The sequence below is a fragment of the Rhinolophus sinicus genome, linkage group LG05 (genome assembly GCF_036562045.2).
Source record: "Rhinolophus sinicus isolate RSC01 linkage group LG05, ASM3656204v1, whole genome shotgun sequence".
Lineage (NCBI taxonomy): Eukaryota > Metazoa > Chordata > Mammalia > Chiroptera > Rhinolophidae > Rhinolophus > Rhinolophus sinicus.
This window is the reverse complement of record NC_133755.1, coordinates 111,748,055-111,769,440: the sequence shown is the minus strand read 5'-3', so window position 1 is coordinate 111,769,440 and position 21,386 is coordinate 111,748,055. Positions and strand designations below refer to the sequence as shown.

The following is a 21,386-nucleotide window of genomic DNA, read 5'->3' as shown; positions in this document are numbered from 1 at the left end:
CCACCATCTTCAGATGACTCAGATTTCACCATGACTACACCATAAAAGCAAGGAACTGCCAGAAACTGTTGAAAAACAGGCACATCCAGTCCCTGACAACTTAAAGTTTCTAATTCATGGAGAAAAGTCTTAGATGATGACTTTTTAACATGCGGCAAACGCAAAAGGAAAAGAGGTTGGTCAGCAAAGGGATGTCTCATGACAAAGCTATGTGCTAAAGGGGGAAAGTAGCACCTAGACATACTGTGGTTTGGGGAATTCAGGAGCTTACTGTCCACCTTTTCCTGTCCCACCCTTTTTTACCCTGCTGAAGAAGTTGCAGAGGTCCCTTAGGTCCTTATGTCTCCTACAGGCAGCCTATCTTTAGTGGCTGACTTCCTGTACAGGCAGGGCTTGGGGATGGTGAAAAATATCTAAGTGGATCCTTGGGTACAGCTCCTGTCCGACACAGCTGTTACTGCTAGTCTGGTCTCCTCACCTCTGCTGTTCAGAGAGGAGGAATAGGGTCAAGTGTGGGCCAAATATCAAGGTCTAAATCAATGCTTCTCCCACTTTAATGTGTATGAGAATCACATTAAAATGCAGATGCTGATTTAGCAGGTCTGGGATTGGGACTGAGATTCTGCTTGCTCTACTTCAGTTTACAGTGGGCCACAGTGTATGTACAGGTAGATGCAATTGGGGGCACTTTGATGAGAAAAGGAAGTTGGGAACATGGAGAAAATCCTTTTCAAGCTTCAATTCATATGATGGACCAATAAATTCAGGTTTCCTCTAGAGGTAGGCAAACATAAGAGGGACTCCGAAAGATTCATTGATAATGTTGCATTCCAAAATGTCTTCTAGAAAGACTTAGAACCACCTCATTGTTTTTGTAAAGTTAAATCTGTGCAGATTTTAAATTGATGCATCCTCCCTGTTTATGCCTTCCTTCTCACAATACACACTTGTTGAAAAGCTTAACCATACAGAAATTTAGCCATGTATATTTGCACAGAGATGAAGCTATTACATGCCTGGCACAAAGTAGCTACTCAATAAAAATTTGTTAAAAGGATTAATGAAAAATGTTCATCTCAGTGTTGTTTTTTTAATTAAGAAAAACAAAATAGTCTGAGAGTTATAATAAGAAATTGGGTTAAATAATTATGGTATACTTACACAACAAGGTGCTGTGAAGTAATTAAAAAGTATATTCTTGAATTGGGGACTAATTAGAGATTAAAATATTCATGATATACTCTTGGGGGAATCCGTTTCATAAAACAGAATTTAAAGGTGATTACATTTTTATAAAAATAAAGTATGTCTATGTGTATATATACATTATAGATATATGCATTGAAGAAAGACTTGAAGGATATTCACCAAAATGTTATCAGTAACCTGGTGATTGTCTGTAACTGCCAAGTTTTCTAATATATATGTATATGTATACATACATATGTGTGTGTGTGTGTTTCAAGAAAAACAAAATAGTGTAATAAGAGATTGGGTTAAATAATTATGGTACACTTATGCAACAGTATGCTGTGAAGTAATTAAAAAGTATGTATATGTATATTATTTTTCTTTTAAGAATGAAACAACAAAAATGGTATTGTTTTAGTAAGTTAGTCCTTAAGAGAGCATCTTAAAAACTCTCTGGAGTAAAATTCATAAATTTAGATACTGAAAAGATTATGTATATTCCTCCCATGAAAATTGAACAGCCTTTGGCTTAGAAATCCCACTCTGTTCCCATATTCCTTCTGACCTGGCTTTAGGGGTGTGGTTCAGTGAGAAAAGCAGAACCACTATGAAATGGATTCTATGCAATTATGGGAGCTGGTGGAGCAGTCATCGCCTCTGCATCTAGTGTTGAGCCTAAGTCACTCTAAGTCAGCCAGGGAAGAAAAGCCAACCACAAATGAGAGCAAAGAAACATGAGGGAGAACTGGAACCCATGTCTCTATTACCACCTCCAGCTTTGATGTCCTGGGTAACCTGCCAGAAAAGCTGGTATCTTTCACCCAAAGCTGCATATACACTGGGCCCAGAACTCAGAAAAGCTCAAAGAAGAGATCCTCTGAGAACTGTAGGAGCTACGGGCCCCATTGCCGCCGCACATGGTGGGTACCAAGTCAGTCAGTGACAGTATTGGGAAAGCAGCCCACCTGCCTTGTACCCTGCACTGACTTTCAGAGAGTGACAGATACAGCTCTGCTTCACTGCTGGCTTCCAAATTCACATAAAATGTCTGTTTCAGACAACACCTATTCAGAACCATATAGGGAGGGGAATTCTGAGAAATTCAGTTCCATCTTAGATAATCTGGCACTGTACAAAGCTACTAACTTGCCTTGTCAACTTGGCATCTGTATATACCCCTTTAAATCATACTTTACTTCAGAAAAAAGACAATAGAAAAACCATGCTTTCATTTAACATAATGCAGCTATCCCTCACACAACCAAAAACAACCTAACCCTCTCTCCAAGAGGATACAAAATCCCTTTAACCATCTTTGGATATTGTCCATGCCTCTTCTAGCTGAATCACATTTTCCTATGTTATCCTGTAACTTCAATACTGAGGTATAAGGTTAACTACTGTTAACACACGTTAGAGGGTAGAGGAATGAGAGGAAGAAGGAAAAATATTGGTTAATATATACACAAATATATCAAAACAAGAAGGAGATGCAAATAATTATTATAGTCCTTATTTCTGCTACTGGTTACATGGTTATAGATGATATTTATAACTACCTTTTTCCACTACCTATTCCTCTGCCCTCAGTAAAGCACATAGCCTGGTCATGGTTCTTTGCATCGTGGGGTTACCCAAATCTTCATTTCTGAAGGGTCTGAGCCATTAGCAGTTCTCCTGGTATTATACTGTTGTTGTCTATTGATTTTAATCACAGGACCTGGAAGGAGTAAGAGATGCCCAGTGTATCTTCTGCATTCCAGATATCCTCCTTTCTTCCTTTGCTTAGTGGTAACTCCTTGACAATTAGGATCATTCAATCACTCCAGCCAGTAGAGTAACTCTTTCTTTAGCTGCTGATTCACTGGCATGAGGAGCTCCAAGTACCCGGGTGGCAATCTCAACTGCCAGTTTAAATGAACCATTGCAGTGTCCCCTAGTGGAAGAGTTCCTCTCTTGGGAACTGAGACCTCTAGACCAGCAGAGCCCAATGTTGCAGGGATGGGAAGCAAAAATTTCAGTACTGGATCACTAGGGGTAGTAGAGGAACCACACTTATTTCTACTGCATTATTCTCAGACCAGTGAAGCTATCTTCGGGAGAAACATTAGTTTACTGAGTTATAGCACATACCACATTTTAGCTGTTGTTTGATTTTTACACATTCAGATTTTGTAACATTTCAGAAATATTATGTATGAAATTAATATCTACTTACATTCATCATCTATTTGAGAACTATTTAGATAGATAGAATCTAGCACAGAACACCAGAATACTCCCTGAGAATCTTTTTTATCTTACTCAAGTGCAGAGAAGGAAATCCCTATCCACTGGAAGACAGGGAATACTAAAATTAACAAGAAATAATAATAATGAGGTTTGTACTTAACTTTCTATATGAGAGTCCAGAGTTTAAAATTAGAATTCTCTGTCCAACCAAACTATCAAACAAGAGTGAATATAGGATAAAAATCTTTTCAGAAATGAAATTACTCAGAAATTTTGACTTCCACAAACATTTTTTAGAAAGTTACTTTAGAAAGACATATTTAGCAAACCAATGAAAGAAGCCAAGAAAAAAGAAGATGTAAGATATATAATCCCAGAGAGCAATGAAGGGAGAAGTTCCAACAGGAAGAAAAATTCAAGGAATAGGCTTCAAGGGGAAAAAAAGAAGCTTAATAGAATAGATGAACGTTATACAGAACTGGGGGAGAAAATTGATAATGTAAAATGGTGCAATGAAAGGCAAGGGAATTTTGGAAACTAGGGAAAAGAAAAAGCTGGAGGGGGGAAAGTGTAACCATAATTTATTAGCTGGCTCTACAGCGAACAATAATTACATAATTATGTTGATGTCAGAATGATTTATTGATTTCTAACATAGAATTTTAATCTCATCAAAGGGAAAAAATAAAGATCCATCCTGACTTCCAATATAAACTGTATCACTGGTAACCAAATAGTAGATATGGGGAAATTTCACTCTGTAGGAGTTTTCCAGCTAGTAAACATAAAACAATGTTAGAATTAGAATAGCACTGTATCACAACCCTTAATGAATTAATAGACCTAGACCAGTATTGTCCAATAGGACTTTCTGTGATGATAGAAATATTCTATATCTGTCCTAACACAGTAGCCATGAGCAACATGAGGTTATTGAACATTCGACACATGGCTAGTGCAACTGAGAAACTGAATTTTTAATTTTATTTAATTGGAATTAATTTAAATAGCAACATGTGACTAATAGCTACCATACTGGATGAAGCAGAGCTAAACAATGATTATAAATGACTGCTAGTAGCACAAAATGAGATATCCAGATACTGTAAATCTCCGATGGAAGAACACAACACCACCTAAGTAGTCTTGTCAAAAAAATTGAAACTGAATTTGATCAAGCCTCTAGCTTCAACTACCAATTCACAAGGAAATATAGGGGAACATACTAAATATCATGCAATTGTATTAGCAAAATCCAGACTGTGGGATACTTTATTAAACAATACAACTTTTTCAACAAATAAATTTCAAGGAAAATTAAAGAGAATTGAAAGGAACTATAGATTTAAAAAGACTTCAGTGACAACAACTAAGAGCAATGTATGAATATTACTTGAATCCAGATCTAAACAGAAAAATGAAAAAAAATTATTACATTTCTGAAATAGTTGAAATTGTGAATATTGATATTAAATAATGTTTTATTAATTGTGGTTGGAGTTATATTTTTTGAATGGGTCTTTATCTTTTAGAAATACATACTGAAATATTTGTGTGTGAGATGTTAGGATGTCTGGGATTTGCTTCAAAAATAATACAGGAACCAAATTAGAACCATTAGAATGACCAATACCCAAAAAAAAAAAAAAAAAAAACACAGAGAAAATACATGTTGGAGAGAGTGTGTAGAAATTGAAACCCTTGTGCATTGCTAATAGGTATGTTAAATGGTACCACTGCAAAACAGTATGGCAGTTCCTCAAAAAATTAAACATAGAATTACCATATGATCCAGCAATTCCACTTCTGGGTATATATACCCAAGAGTATTGAAATCAGGGACTCAAACAGGTATTTGCACATTCATGTTCATAGAAGCATTATTCACAATAGCCAAAAGGTAAAAACAACGCAAGTGTCCCTTAATAGATAAATGGATAAACAAAGTGTAGCATATACATACAATATTATTCAGCCTTAAAAAGGAAGGAAATTCCGACACATGCTATAACATGTTTGAACCTTGAAGACATTATGCTAAGTAAAATAAGCAAGTCACAAAAGGACAAATATTGTATGATTCCATTTATATGAAGTACCCAGAGTAGCCAAATTCATAGAGGTAGAAAGTACATTCCACTGGTGGTTTCCAAGGGCTGAAGAGAAACGTAAATAGAGTTAGTGTTTATGGGTAAGGAGTTTCACTTCGGGAAGATTAAAAAGTTCTAAAGATGGATGGTGGTAACAGTTGCACAACAATGAGAATATATTTCATGCCACAGAACTGTATATTTACAAATAACTAAAATAGTAAATTTTATATTATGTATCTTTTACTATAAATAATAATAACATAGGAAGGGACAAGCTGTGAGTTAATGATTGTTGAAGCTGGGTGATGGGTCCATGGGAATTCATTGTACTCTTCTCTCTACTTCTATATATATTTTAAATCTTCCATAACGAAAATATTTTTGTATCAAAACATGATATATATATATATATATATATATATATATATATATATATACACACACACACAAAGATACAAGAAAACTCAGTTTAAAAGAAAAAAACTGAAACAGAAAACTCACTAACACTACTCATCAGAAAAATGTTATCACAGAAAAGATAAAAATTATATTCCAGATTACCACAGCCTAAGAAACATACCTAGTTAAGACCTCAACGAAGATATAAAGAGCTGATGGAAAAGATGAAACATGAGCAAGAAATGCCAAGAAAGAAAATTCTCTGTTTAAAATGGCTTCTCTGGAAATAGACAATTGAAGGTAAAAGGGACTTTGGGATTTCCTTTTGGTTTTCTACTAAGTTTTGTAAATTATTTGAGTCTTTCAACCACATTCATGTGTAATTTTTTAAAACACTGAATTTAAATTTAACATGTGCGTATTTTTTAAAGAAGACAAAGCCAACATGGCCAAGATTTTAAAACCTGGCCAACATTATACACACACCAAAAGTTAATTGTCACATTGATCTAATACATTTGCTTTGCTCTGTTACCCACATTTTAACTTCTTGGCTTCTCTTTGCTTTACAGTTTCATTGTTCACTTTTGGTTTTGGGACACCTGTGGAACTACCTACTTGCCTTATAAATGAACGCCATAGATTGGTTACCAAAAAGCTATCTACTGCCTCCCTCTGTCATGTACTCCTTTGTCAGATAGGCTGGAAAGTTAAAATATACCTTTCCAGGCTCTATCCAACAAGGTGCGGTTATGTGACCTAAGTCTGCACAATGAGGTGTAAAAAAAAGACTGCAGGGAAAGCATTCTCTTCCTGAATAAAAAAGCAACACCTCAAGAGAGCAGGCCCATGGTTCTTCCATTTTCATCCTGCCCAGAACACAGGCATCAGACCTTGCAACTCAAAGGATGAAAGACCTTGCGCCCAAGGAGGGCAAAATAAAAAGAAAGGTAGAGAGCACCTGGATCCCTGAGTGCACAAGGAAGCAGCTGTATCATCCCTGGACTCCTCCAAGTGCCTCCTTCCCCACTAATCCACCTCCTTGTGGGAGGGAACTCCGGAATCAGTGCCAGATTTTCAGGCCTTTCCCACTTGGGACTCTCCCCTCAGGCAAGCTTGGCAAGCTGTGGAGTGAGCCTACTAGTCCCTCAAATCTCTCCCCTGCCACTTCCCTCTCACTGCTAGTCCAAAACATGAACGTTGATCTTTCACATCCTGTCACAACACAACACACCCTTGAGGTCAATGATTTTTCTCCAAGATTAAGCTTTCTTGGCATAGAGGGCAATTTCTCCACCCATTTTCAATATTTTTACTTTTGAGTATAGCATACCCTTCCACTGTCATACTTTAATCATAAGTATCATCAATCAAGCTTCGGGAACTGTTATAAGAGTATATTTACCTCCATGGGCTAAAATGTACTTGCTTGCTGAATTTCTATCAAATCATAGATTTTTGCAAAGAGGAAATGTATAAAAAAAAGAAAAGAAAAGAAAAAAGAAAAAAAAACAATATATATGTGGAGAGTTCTAAGATGGGAGAGTTCTAAGATGCATGCTTCCTTCTGTGAATACATTAAAATTAACACTAAATTATAGAACAATCAACTTGGAGAACCATCTGAAGTCTAGCTGAACAGAAGTTTATAACTAAGGATACAAAGAAGAAGCCACGTCAAAAATGGTAGGAGGGGTGGAGATGCAAAACGGCCTGACCCCAAACCTCCATGTCACAGTTGAGAATCAGGAGGAATATCTTAGCCATGGAGATTCACTCTGGAGGAGCGAGGGGCCCCCGCCCCACATCAGACTCCCCAGCCCGAAGTACTGGTGCTGGGAAGAGAAGCCCCCAAAATATCTGTCTGTGAAAAACATTGGGGATTCTGACCATCTGGGTGGAATGGAAGGCTGCAGGAAACCCAGACATCCTCTTAAATGGCCCACACACAGACTCACTCACAGGCACTCACCCTGGGCTCTGGCAGAGGGACAGTGACTTGGGCATTGGAGGCATATGCGGGTGCAGACTGAGGTGTGTAGCTGCGAGGCTAGGGTTGGAGAACAGTCACCATTTTCCCTGTGTGGGGTCTTTCTCCCATGCAGCCAGCAGGCAGGCACCATCTTTTCTGTGTTGAGCCCGCCCCCACCACAGCGAAATCTGAATCTGATTGGCTTTGTGAGCTCCACTGGTATCCTGCCCCAGCCAACTACCCCAATGCCAGAGGCACTTTCTTATGAGTAGCCAGCCCCATCCACATTACACTAATTCTTGGGAAACTATCAAAGTCCGTGGGCCCCAGGCAGGCGGCAACTGGCCTCAATGTGCTCTGAGACTTTTGCTGAGTAGCTCCAGGCTCAGCACTGGCACCAAACCAGAGTCTACATTAACCTGTTGACCCCAACTCTTTCCACTCTAGTGACTCCCTAAGACACATCCTCACCCAGCTCACTAACGCATGAGGCTTTATCAGTGGCTGAACCATAAGGGATCCAGTAGGTAGCAGCAGGACTGGGGTATTCTGGCTTTTTGCAGAGCTTTCCCAAGCCTGGTACTGGTGATAGACATCCTCAGTTTGCAGTGTGTCCTCTCTTATGTCACTCCAACTTTAGTACAGGCAGCAAACAACCACGGATAGATTTATAGTTCCTAGCAGGTAGTCCCCAACTGGTCACAGGCAGTGGATGACCTGGGCCTGCACCCGAGCCCCTTCCAAGAGGCCCAAGAACCAACATACTTGGAAGTGGGCATCAGATCACAGCAGAGCACTGACCAATTAGCCCTACAATTGGTACACAAAAAGGGCACTCTCAACAGGCACCAGAGCCCACTGAAATGAATCCCACTTAGAGTGGTAAGCCCCCCCCACAACAGACTATAAGCTGTGGGCGTGGCCAAACCCCACAGCCAATCAGCCTGAGGCCCAATCCCACCCACTGACGTATCAATAGCAAGCAAGACTCGACTATAACAGGAAGACACACACAACCCACACAAGGGACAATCCTGGAGCACCCAGCTCAGGTTACCAGGGAGACTGTGCCACTGAGCCCCACAGGGCATCTACTACATAAGACCACTCGGCCAAGACTGGGAGACATAGCAGCCCTACCTAATACATAGAAACAAACACAGAGAGGCAGCCCAAATAAGAAAACCAAGAAATACATCCCAAATGAAAGAAAAGGAGAAAACTCCAGAAAAAGATCTAAATGAAGTGGAAGTAAAGCAACTTACCAGATACAGAGTTCAAAACAACAGTTATAGGGATGCTCAAGGACTTAGTGAAAACTTCAAAAGAGAGATAGTGAGCATAAAAAAAGGACATAGGAACCATAAAAAAGAACCACTCAGAAGTGGAGAATATAATAAGTAAAATGAAGAATGCACTAGAAGGAATTACCAGCAGACCAGATAAAGCAGAGAACTGAATCAGCGATTTGGAAGACAAGATAGCAGAAAACACCCAATTGGTACATCAAAAAGAAAAATGAACCCCAAGAAAAGAAGATTGTTTGAGAGACTTCTGGGACAACATCAAGTGTAACAACATTCACATAATAGATATACCAGAAATAGAAGAGAGTAAACAAGATATTAAGAATCTAGTTAAAGAAATAATAACTTTCCTAACCTGGCAAAGGAAATAGACATAGAAGTCCAGGAAGCACAGAGAGTCCCAAATAAGATGAACCCACACCAAGACACATCATAATTAAAATGGCAAAGTTAAAGACAAAGAGAATCCTAAAAGCTGCAAGAGAATAGCAGTTAGTTACCTACAAGGGAGCTCCCATAAGATTGTCAGCTGATTTCTCAACAGAAATTTTGCAGGCCAGAATGGATTAGTACAAAATATTCAACGTGATGAAAACCAAGGACCTACAACCAAGATGACTCTACCAAGCAAGGCTATCATTTAAAATTGAAGGACAGATAAAGAGCTTCCCAGACAAGAAAAAGCTAATGGAGTTCATCACCACCAAACCAGTATTACAAGGAGTGTTAGAAGGACTTCTAACAAAACAAACAAACAAAAAATCAAAATTATAAATAATAAAATGGCAATAGCTACATATCTATCAATTACTTTCAATGTAAATGGATTAAATACTCCAATCAAAAGACATAAGAGTGCTGAAGGGATAAGAAAACAAAACCCTTATATATGCTGCCTACAAGAGATTTATTTCAGATTGAAAAACACACACAAATGGAAAGTAAAGGGATGGAGAAAGTTATTTCATGAAAATGGAAACAAACAAACAAAAAAGCTGAGATAGCGATACTTACACAAAATAGACTTTAAAACAAAGGCAATAACAAGAGACAAAGAAGGACCCAGTAATCCTACCTAAAATGCTACTTCGAGGGGAACTGTGCATCCATATGTTCATTTATAGCATTGTTTACGATGGCCATGATGTGGAGACAGCCTGGCATTAATGGAAGAATGGATAAAGAAGAGATGGTACATATATACAAAGGAATATTGCTTGGCCATGGAAGGGAATGGATTTTTGCCATCTGTGGCAGCATGGGTGGACCTGGAGGGTATCGTGCTGAGTGGTATGTCAGAGAAAGACAGATACAATGTGATTTTGCTTATATGTGGGACCTAAAGAACAAAAAGAAAAAGAAAAACAGAAACAAACTCATAAATTCAGAAAACATTTTGATGTTTGCCAGATGGGAGAGGGCTTGTGGTTGTGGGTGGAAAAAAAAGAAAGGGTTGTGAGTGAAAAAAAGAAGTACAAACTGGTTGTTAAAAAAAGTACTTATGGGGATATAGGGTATAGCATAAGGAATATAGTCAATAATATTGTAATAACTATGTATGGTGTCAGATGGGTACTACATTTGTTGGAGTTATAGATGGGAGGGGGTGAGGAGTAGGATGAAAAAGGTGAAGGGATTAAGAAATACAAATTGGTAGTTACAGAATAGTCATGGGGATATAAAGTCAAGCACAGGGAATATAGTCAATAATATGGTAATAACTATGTATAGTGCCAGGTGAGTTCTAGACTAGTCAGAGGGATCACTTCTTAAATTATATAAATGTCTAACCACTATGTTGCACACCTGAAATTAATATAAAATAATATTGAATGTCAACTGTAACTGAAAATTTTTAAAAGGGGGGGATAGGTAAAAGGGAATAAGAGGTCCAAATTCCCAGGCATAAAACAAATAAATCACAGAAATGTAATGTACAACAAAGGGAATATAGTCTATAATATGTGATAGCATAGTACAGTGTCAGATGGTTGCTAGACTTATGGTGATCACTTCTTTAGGTATAATAATGTTGAATAACTATGGTGTGCTCCTGAAATTAATATAATATTGTATATTAGCTATATTTTTAATAAAAATCTTAATAAACAAATAAATACTTTATATATAATTACATAAATCTGTACCTAATACATTTAGAATATAAACCAAATAGTCAATGAAACAGAAACAAACAAAATAGAAATAAATCATGAATACACCCAAATCCCTGGGTTTGTGGTCCCCAGTTTTACTCCCTTTAGCCATCTGCCTCCAGACCTTAGACTTAATTCTGATGTCTTCCAACCACACTTTGCCATCCAATCCCCACCTCGAGACCCACCCTGAGCCTGTGTTCATTCATACACATTTAGCTCCTTTTGGCTTCTGCTACTCTCCCAGGATGAGCTCAGCCCCACAGCCACACAGTTGCTGTTCTCAGCTCCATGCTTTCATAAGCGCCAGATATACACTCTGATTCCCAGGAAGCCTGTCACCCCATCACCACCACCACCACCAAACTAGTCTTGTGTGTGGTCTCTCACAGAAAGATGATGTTTTCATTTTAGATATGTTAACCATATATTAATGAGGACTTCATTTCAGATGTTTTTTTTAATTACTGAAATAATTTATTATTGCATACTTTCTTTTTTTCTTTTTAATTTTTCCGCCCTTTTTTTTTTATTACCTAGGCATGACCCATGGATCAGGAATCATCAGATTTTTATCTGATGACCATCTTTATCAAGAATTCCTGGGCTTTACCAGAGAGAACAGCCTTCCCAAAGAGAGAGAACAAATTGACTTAGGTATCCTGTGTACAGAGTAGTGGGAGCTTATTAAAGATGTCAGAGAAAGGTCATGCTCTCCTTTTGCAAATTTAAGGAACAAGCAAGGGTCCTCTTCAAAAACAACATAGGATCCCTGTATTTCCCTTCATAGAGATATGGCAGCAAAGAGACAAGAGCCACAAGGCTTATGCACAAATGGTAGGTTACCCTCCTCAGTATGACCTTGTGAAGGGCCAGGATTAATGGAATTATCAGGGAGGGAAAGTGCTGAAACCCTCCAAATGTCCCCTCTACTCACTGCCATGCAGACAGGGGCTAATGGATGGGCAGATCTCAGTGGGTCCCATCTAAATTGTGCAAATGAAGTTGAGAAAAGCCTTATTGAGAGGGCTTTGTGGTTTGGTTTTGTTCTTTTCTTCATTTTTCTTAAAGACTAGCAGCTATGTAACAAGGTAAACTCCCCTTTGTTTTCTCCTCCAATCCTATTCCTCTCCCTCACTAGATATTTGATACTGTCTGTCCAGAAGCAACCACCATTGTAATTTAGAATGCATCCTTCCACTCCATGTTTTTGCTAGTACGGTTGAGCATATTTTCATGATTTAATTGTAATTCTGTTTTCACCTTCTATAAATTGCCTCACGAGATCTTTTGTACAGTTTGTACTAAGTTTGTTTTTTTTTTTTTCTTATACATTTGTAGGAACTTTATATGTTCCGGTTCCAGAATGTTATCTTAACAATGTAAGTTAAAATATCTTCCTCTGTCCTTTGTTTTTGTTTATTCTGTCCTTTGTGGAACAGAAGGTTTTAGTTATGATGCAGATACATTTATCAAACTTTTGCTTAATGAGTTGTGCTTTATGTGTATTCTGTTAAAAAATCATCTCTTCCTACTGCAAAGTTACAAAGATATTCTCCTATATTTTCTTCAAGTAGTCTTAAAGTTTTATTTTCACATTTAGGTTTCAACCCATCTAAATTTTTTCTTTATGTTCAGTGTGAGGAACATTATCTAATTTTACTTTTCCATATGAATTTACTGTCCCAATCCATGTGTTAAATAATGAATCTTTCTTCCACTGATTTGTATTGCCACCTGAGCAGAATCTTCTGGTTCTTCAATATCTTTTCTCCATTTCCTAGGTGGGAAACGTGGGCATCCAGAATTAATTACATTGTCCAGCCTTACCTCTTTCCTTCTGGTGGAATACAGACATGTTGACTTAAGCTGGAGAAGCCATCCTGAGCCATTAGTAGAGTTTAGAAAAGTAGGCCATGCACAGTTGTATAAGAAGATAGAAGTCTGGTCCCTGACTTCCTCTGGGTTACTAGGTAAGAGAGAAATAAATATCTTATCTTGTCTGAGCCATTGCTATTCTGAGTTTTCTGTCACTCACGGAAAGAAATTCTAATATATCACATTTATATCAATGCCATAAATGCTTCAGTTTACTTCTGAGCTCTCATTTCTCTTCTATTGATTTATTTCTCTATCTTGGGCCAGACACCACATACTTTAAGATAGCTTTGTATCAAGTGTTGATGTCTAATAGGTAAATTGCTTCTCCTAGCTCCATTTCAAAATTTTTTCGGTTGTTCTTTGATTATTACTCCTCCGTATGAACTTTAGAATCTGTCTAGTTCCATGGGGGAAAGCATGATGGCATTTTATTCGAGTTCCATTTAACTTATACATTAACATAGGAAGCATCAACACGTCTATGAAATTGAATGTTCCCATAGGTGGTCATGGTATAGCTCTATATTTATGTTTTTATGCTCTACAATAACATTTTGTACTTTTTCTCCCTAAAGATCTGCATGTCCTTTGTCATATTTATAGTACTTCATATTATTGTAAATGGTATTTTTATTGCATTACCTAATGGGTTACTGATGGTATAAAAGATACCATTAATTTTTGTATGTTGACCTTATATTCCACAACCCTGCTGAACTCTTACTAGTTCTAAGAGTTTTTCTGTAGAGTCTCTTGAATTTTCTATTAATTAGTTTCTATCAAGCAACCAAAGGGACATCAAAAAAGTAGAGTTGAATTGACTTGATGGTGCCAGCATCAAGAGCCTTGAAACAGAAGAATCGTATAGGCAAGAAGTTGAGGCGCTAGTAGTACAGCCTAATCAGTAACATGCTGACAGGCCTAACAAGGCAGAGTTGGAATTATGGATAGAAGCTCGCACACCTCAGGGAGATATGCTAGCACTGGAGCCAGAGGTAGGGCCATGAAACCAGAGCTGGGTGGAGGCAGGGAGGGTAATGGAGAGTCTGAGAAGATTCAAGCATCAGAGACAGTACCTAAACCAGACAACATCACTCCTTTGGAGATCATTTATGGCAGATCAGTTTGAGCCAAAAATAGACTTTTTCCAGTCTGAAGACACATGGAAGCAGAAGTTATTTTATCTTAGTTGAGACACTGGCTGCCACTATTGAAGTCGATACCACTGCAAAGCAGGAGAAAGTATGGTGAAGGGGAAAAGAATTGGATCCCAACCATGGATGAAACACTAGAAGCCAATTTAGACTGAAACCTTTTAACTTCTCATAAACACTGAAAAGGGAGGTAATTTTGTTGTGCTGCAGGGTCTTTCCAAGGACTGTATTTAATAAACCTTCCTTTACAATTCCCATCACCACTACAGGTATTTTTAAATTTTCATTACAGGCTTATATGAGTTTTCAGAAAGGACTCAAAATTTTAGACTGTGACCCCTTTGAGTTTTAGATGTCTATCTAGGAGGCTCTGGAATCACATTAACATAGTGAAGAAATAGCTCTACTATCTGAGATAGGACTCTTAGTTTTTTGTGTTTGAAGGTCTAAAAGCAGAAATGAGGAATGGTAATTGGGGCTGTAGATCCATAAGATGACAGACGCTTTATTCATCCAACTTGCATTTGGAATCCAGGGAAAGCCTGCTATAAATCTTATCATCATGCTTTTGGCCTGACAAGAAGCCAGACATAGAAGCCTGTAGTTTCCTAGGGTGCTGCCATTCTGCACCAGCCTGTCACCTAGTGGTCACAGCAATTAATGCAGCATGTTACTGGAGTGACCACATGATCCATATGCAGTCATGTGCCCCTTAAGTAACATTCTGAAAAGTGCTTGGTTAGGGGATTCTGTCCTTGTGCAAACGTCATAGAGTGCACTTACATACACCAGGATGGCATAGCCCACCGCACACCTTGGCCATATTATATAGCCTATTGCACTTAGGCTACAAGCCTGTGTATAATAACATGTTACGCTACAAAACAACATGAGATTGGATCAAGCACAAGAGAAAATGATGCAATCAAGAGACATGATAAACAGAATATGTATGAGGCTACTGACAGCTAACATGGCATATTGTTTTACAGCAAACTTTTTATACACGTGGAAAGAGTATACTTTAAAATACAGATTAAAAAGTACAGTGTAGTAAATACATAAACCAGTAACATGAATATTATCATTATTAAGAATTACGTACTATACATAAGTGTATGTGCTATACTTTTATATGACTGGGCAGCGAGGTAGGTTTGTTTACACCAACATCACCACAAACACATAAGTGATACATTGCGCTATGACAATAGGACAGCTACAACATCACTAGGTGATAGGAATTTATCAGCTCGATTATAATCTTATGGGACCACCATCTATATGTGATCCATCTTTGACCAAAGCATCGTTAAGCAGTGCATGACTTTATAGCCTCATTTTTTGTGTGTGCTTCAGAGAGGATGCTTAACTGGGTCAAACTAAGGGGCTGGGGGTGGGGAGTAAATATTCCTGTTACAATGTGACAATAGCAAAAGAGTTACTCATAAAATTCTTAGAAATAGATGTTTACAATTATAGCACACAACTTTCTTATGCCAAGATTTTCAGTTAAGATTTTCCTAATTGTTTCTCTATCCATATTTACTTGGCCTGCTATACTTCTCACAGTCAGCTGATGATTTGGACGCACAATTCAACACATTTTTGCAATGTTTTCATCAGTTCTGCTTGTTACTGACCACCTCTGACCTCTCTTCATCAGTGACCTTGGCATTCTCTTCCCTCAGAAAAATGTTTAATCCATTTGTACACTGCCGTTTTCTTCATGGCATCCTCATAAACTTGGACTAACATGTCCCTGATTTCACTTCCACTCTTGCCAAGTTTAACAAGAAATTTAATGTTTGTTCATTGCTCTAATTCAAGCTCAGACATTCCTGCGATGGCACACAAAAACACGTAACAACAATAATGAACACCACTCAGCAAGACAGCACCACATGTCTACAGGAACACAGCTGTGAGACATACCAAGGAAATGATACACCAAGGTTATGAAACCTTACTGAGCTGTTTGTACAGTGCTGCCAATGTAAGCGCACGGTGGCAAGTTCACGAACTTAATTGTCAGACCTCGTATACTATACAGATGATAGGCTCCACCATATAGAATGTTAGAAAGGACATGAACATGAGACCAGAGGGATGTCAGAATTACCACCCTGGTCAGGAATAGCCTTGTATTCATCACTGTGGACAAAAGAATTTCAACGTCCCTCAATAAAAATTGAAGATGACCTCAACTCAGCACCAAACTCAATCTTAGGACAAATGCCACCCATCCTAAAAATACCTTTCACTTGTACTTCTCCAGAACCCAAAAGTAGGGCCAGGTTACTTATTCTAAAAGAGTTTCCATTATATTTAGACACTTGCTGTCAAAAGAGGTTAATCTGGACCAGCACCACGGATTCTCAGAGTAGACATGAATGATCTCCCAACTTTAGGTGTCTCCAGAAGTGGCAACTCTGGAGCACAGCAAATCAGCAGGCAGACTCTGCAGCAACATGAAGCCCCAGCTATAAATGTGGAGCCTTTTACAAGCAAAGTCATCCATGGCAGATTTTACTCATGGCCCATTTATGCCTTCACCTCTAATTTACATGCACTCAAAAGCTGTCAACAACCCAAAACTCCATGATGATGCTGATCTCTGATTTAGAATTAATCAGTACCCTCTGATGTATTGGGGGTTTTGATAGTTTTCATTTTTTGTTTGTTTCAGTTTTAAGCCAGAAAAGATTTTTACTTTTGTTGACTGGAAATCATATATTAAGATGAGCCCACTGAAGGCTAATGCTCAGTAACAAATTGATCTTACATGTTTAGGTGCAAAATTGTGGAAAGAGAGAAACACGTATGAAGAGGGATCTCTCTTCCCCATGGCCTAAGCAGAAAGCAAAGGAAGCAAATCAACATTCATAGAACTTTGCTCCTGGCATTTTGCCATCTTGTATGTTACTTAAACCTTCAGACTAACTTTTGAACTTGAGAAGATACTCTCAAGGTTCAGCACCATCCTCTACCACTTACCATCTGTGTCCATGAGCAAACTGCTGACCACCTCCAAGCCTCAGGGTACTTGAATGTCAAAAGGAGATGATATCTTGAAGGGAGCCATGAGGATTAAATGAGATAAGGAGCCTGCCACAGAATAATCACATAATCCACCATAATGCTATTAAACTGAAGCCAGGTATTAATTCCATTTTATGGATGATAAGAAATATCAGTTCTAAATTGTTTTAAACTCACTACAACTTAAAAAAAAAAAAGAGGAACACAATTTCGAAAATCAACAATTAGACTCATATATGGAAACCATAATAGCTATCATTCCATTGATTACTATAGAAAATAAATAAAATGGTAATACTGAAATCTCCTTTCAGGTGACCTAGGTTTGTCTGTCTGTTTGTCTGGGGTTGTTTTTTTTTTGTTTGTTTTTTTTACACATACTGGGTTTATAATGAGCTACTAGGAAAAAAAAAATCTCCCTTTTCTCTACCTTCCCCCTGTTCCTGTCAGAAAGTTTTGTTGTTGTTTTTTTTAAACTTTTATTTATTTTAAGTGTGTTTTTCCAGGACCCATCAGTTCCGAGTCAAGTAGTTGTTTCAATTTAGTTGCGGAGGGCACAGCTCACAGTGGCCCACGTGGAGATCGAACCGGCAACCTTGCTGTTAAGAGCACCATGCTCTAACCAACTGAGCTAGAAAGTTTTAAGATTCCTAAAATTTGAGGAAATAATTGCTAGTACAAAGAGAGCTAAAACTATCTTCAATTTCATTCATTCCTGTAAGGATCCAATTATAAAAATGCACGGTTTCTTTAGGCAACACAGAAGTCCCAAGTATATTTCTGTGAGATGCTTTGATACCATAATTTCATATCCCTTTTAAACTTACACAGAGTCCAAATTATTAAATTGTTAGTACATTAACATAGATCAACCCTGGTCAGGAGACAGCAGTGAACTGCTTCCCTCATTTGCAATGGGGGGAAGAATTTGTGAGACCCATTATGCGTAGGAGTCTGAACTGCAACAGCATGTTTGCCTACACTGAAGGACAGTTTCCATAGAAATACTAGACATCTTGATAAAAATTTGTCAATCCCAAAAAAATATATACTCATATGACATGGGAAGTTTAGTGATAACAAATTATAGTCTATGGTTTTCACTAAATAAAATCTTTATATTTTAGAGTACTTTGTTCCTTCCAAACAAATAAAATGTGTATTTTTTAAACACAGAAAGTTCACTTTTTTATTAGTTTCATGTGTACAACATAGTGATTAGACATTTACATACCTCACAAAGTAATAACCCCAGCAAATCTACTACCCATCTGACACCGTACCATAGCTATTGCAATACCAATGACTATATTCCCTATACTGTACTTTACATTCCATCACTATTTTTTTAATTATAGTTGACATTCAGTATTATTTTAGTTTCAAGTGTACAGCATAGTGGTTAGGCATTTATATAATTTATGAAGTGATCCCCCCATAAGTCTAGTACTCATCTGACACTATACAGAGTTTTTACAATATGATTGACTATATTTCCCATAGTGTATTTCACATCCCCGTGACTATTTTTTAACTACCAATTTGTACTTCCTAATCCTTTCACCTTTCTCACCCATCTCCCTAGATCCCTTCCCTTCTAGCACCCATCAGTTTTTCTCTGTATCCATGATTCCATTTCTGTTTTGTTTGTTCATTTAGTCTGTTCTTTAGATTCCACATATAAATGAGATTATATGGTATTTGTCTTTCTCAGTCTGACTTATTTAACCTAGCATGATACACTCTAGGTCCATCCATATTGTTGCAAATGGTAAGATTTCATTCTTTTTTATGGCAGAGTAATACTCCTTTGTATATATGTACCACAATTTCTTTATCCAATCATCTATTGATGGGGCATTTCAGTTGTTTCCATATTTTGGCTATTGTGAATTGCAGTGCAGTAAACATAGGGTTGCACATATGTTTTCAAATTAGTGTTTTGAATTTCTTTGGATAAATACCCAGGGGGGGAATTACTGGGTCATAAGGTAGTTTTAATTTTTTTGAGGACCATCCATACTGTTTTCCATAGTGGCTGCACCAATTTGCAATCCCACCAAAAGTGCACAAGGGTCCCCTTTTCTCCACATCCTTGCCAATACTTGTTTGTTGATTTATTGATTATGGCCATTCTGACAGGTGTGAGGTGATAGCTCATGGTGGTTTTTATTTGCATTTCTCTGATGATTCATGACGTTGAGCTTCTTTTTATATATCTATTGGCCATTTGTATGTCCTCTTTGAAGAAATGTCTATTCAGGTCCTCTGCCCATTTTTTAATTGGATTGTTTGGGTTTTTTCGGTGTTCAGTTCTATGAGTTTTTTATAAATTTTGGATAGTATCCCCTTATCAGATGTATCATTGTCAAATATCTTCTCCCATTCAGTAGGATGTCTTTTCATTTTGTTGATGGTTTCCTTTGCTGTACAAAAACTTTTTAGTTTGATGTAGTCCCATTTGTTTTTATTTTTCTTTTGTTTCCCTTGCCCAAGGAGACATACCAGTAAAAATATTACTAAGGGTAATGTGTGAGAATTTACTGCCTCTGTTTTCTTCTATTTTATGGTCTCGGGTCTTACATTTAAGTCTTTAATCTATTTTGAGTTTATTCTTATATATGAAGTAAGAAGATGGTCCAGTTTCACTCTTTTGCATGTATCTGTCCAGTTTTCCCAGCACCATTTAGTGAATAGATTGTCTCTACCCCAATGTATAATCTTGCTTCCTTTGTCATATATTAAATGACCATGTAGGAATGGATTTATTTCTGCGCTCTCTATTCTGTTCCATTGATCTATGGGTCTGTTTTTATGCCAATACCGTGCTGTTTTGATTACTATGGCCTTGTAACATAGTTTGATATTAGATAACATGTTACCTGTCCAGTTTTGTTCTTAAGATTGCCATGGCTAGTTTGGGGTCTTTTATGGCTCCATATAAATTTTAGGATTATTTGCTCTAGTTCTGTGAAAAAATGCCATTGGTATTTTGATAAGAGTTGCATTGAATCTATAGATTGCTTTGGGTAGCATGGACATTTTAACTATGTTAATTCATCCTATCCATGAGTATGGCATATGCTTCCATTTATATGTATCTTCTTATATTTCTCTCATCAATGTCTTATAACTTTCTTAGTACAGGTCGTTTACTTCTTTGGTTAAATTTATTCCTAAGTATTTTTGTGTGTGTGCAGTTGTAAATGGGATTGTTTTCTTAATTTTGCTTTCTGATAGCTTGTTATTGGTGTATAAAAATGCAACTGATTTTTGAATGTTAATTTTGTATCCTGCTACTTTCCTAAATTCATATATCAGTTCTAACAGTTTTTTGGTGGAATCTTTGGGGTTCTCTCTATATAGTATCACGTCATCTGCAAATAATGAAAGTTTTACTTCTTCCTTTCCAACTTGGATGCCTTTTAATTTTTATTTATTTGTTTATTTATTTATTTATTTAATTTATTTTGGTCTGATAACTGTGGCTAGGACTTCCAGTACTATGTTGAATAAAAGTAGTGAAGCGGACATCCTTTCTTGTTTCTGATCTTAAGGAGAAGGCTTTTTGCTTTTCCCCATTGAGTGTGATGTTAGCTGTGGGTTTGTCATACATGGCCTTTATTATGTTGAGATACGTTCCTTCTATTTTCACTTTGCTGAGGGTTTTTATTATAAATGGATGCTCCATTTTGTCAAACATTTTTCTGTATCAATTTATATGATCATATGATTTTTATTTTTCATTTTGTTTATATGGTGCATCATGTTAATTGATTTGCAGATATTCAACCAAACTTGCATACCAGAATATATCCCATCTGATCATGGTGTATAGTCCTTTTAATGTATTGATGAATTCGGTTTGCTAATATTTTGTTGAGGATTTTTGCATCTATGTTCATCAGGGATATTGGCCTATAATTTTCTTTCTTTGTAATATCTTTGTCTGGTTTTGG

The 21,386-nt window shown here is 37.3% G+C and overlaps 1 protein-coding gene across 1 annotated transcript in view; it reads right to left on the bottom strand.

Moving 5' to 3' along the window:
• Positions 1-21,386, bottom strand: part of CD109 (CD109 molecule) — a 207,649-nt gene that overhangs the window by 110,593 nt on the left and 75,670 nt on the right. The window contains exon 3 of the mRNA XM_019749315.2: positions 17,383-17,493. The gene's annotated coding sequence lies outside the window, so the exon portion shown is untranslated. The remainder of the gene's footprint in view (positions 1-17,382; positions 17,494-21,386) is intronic.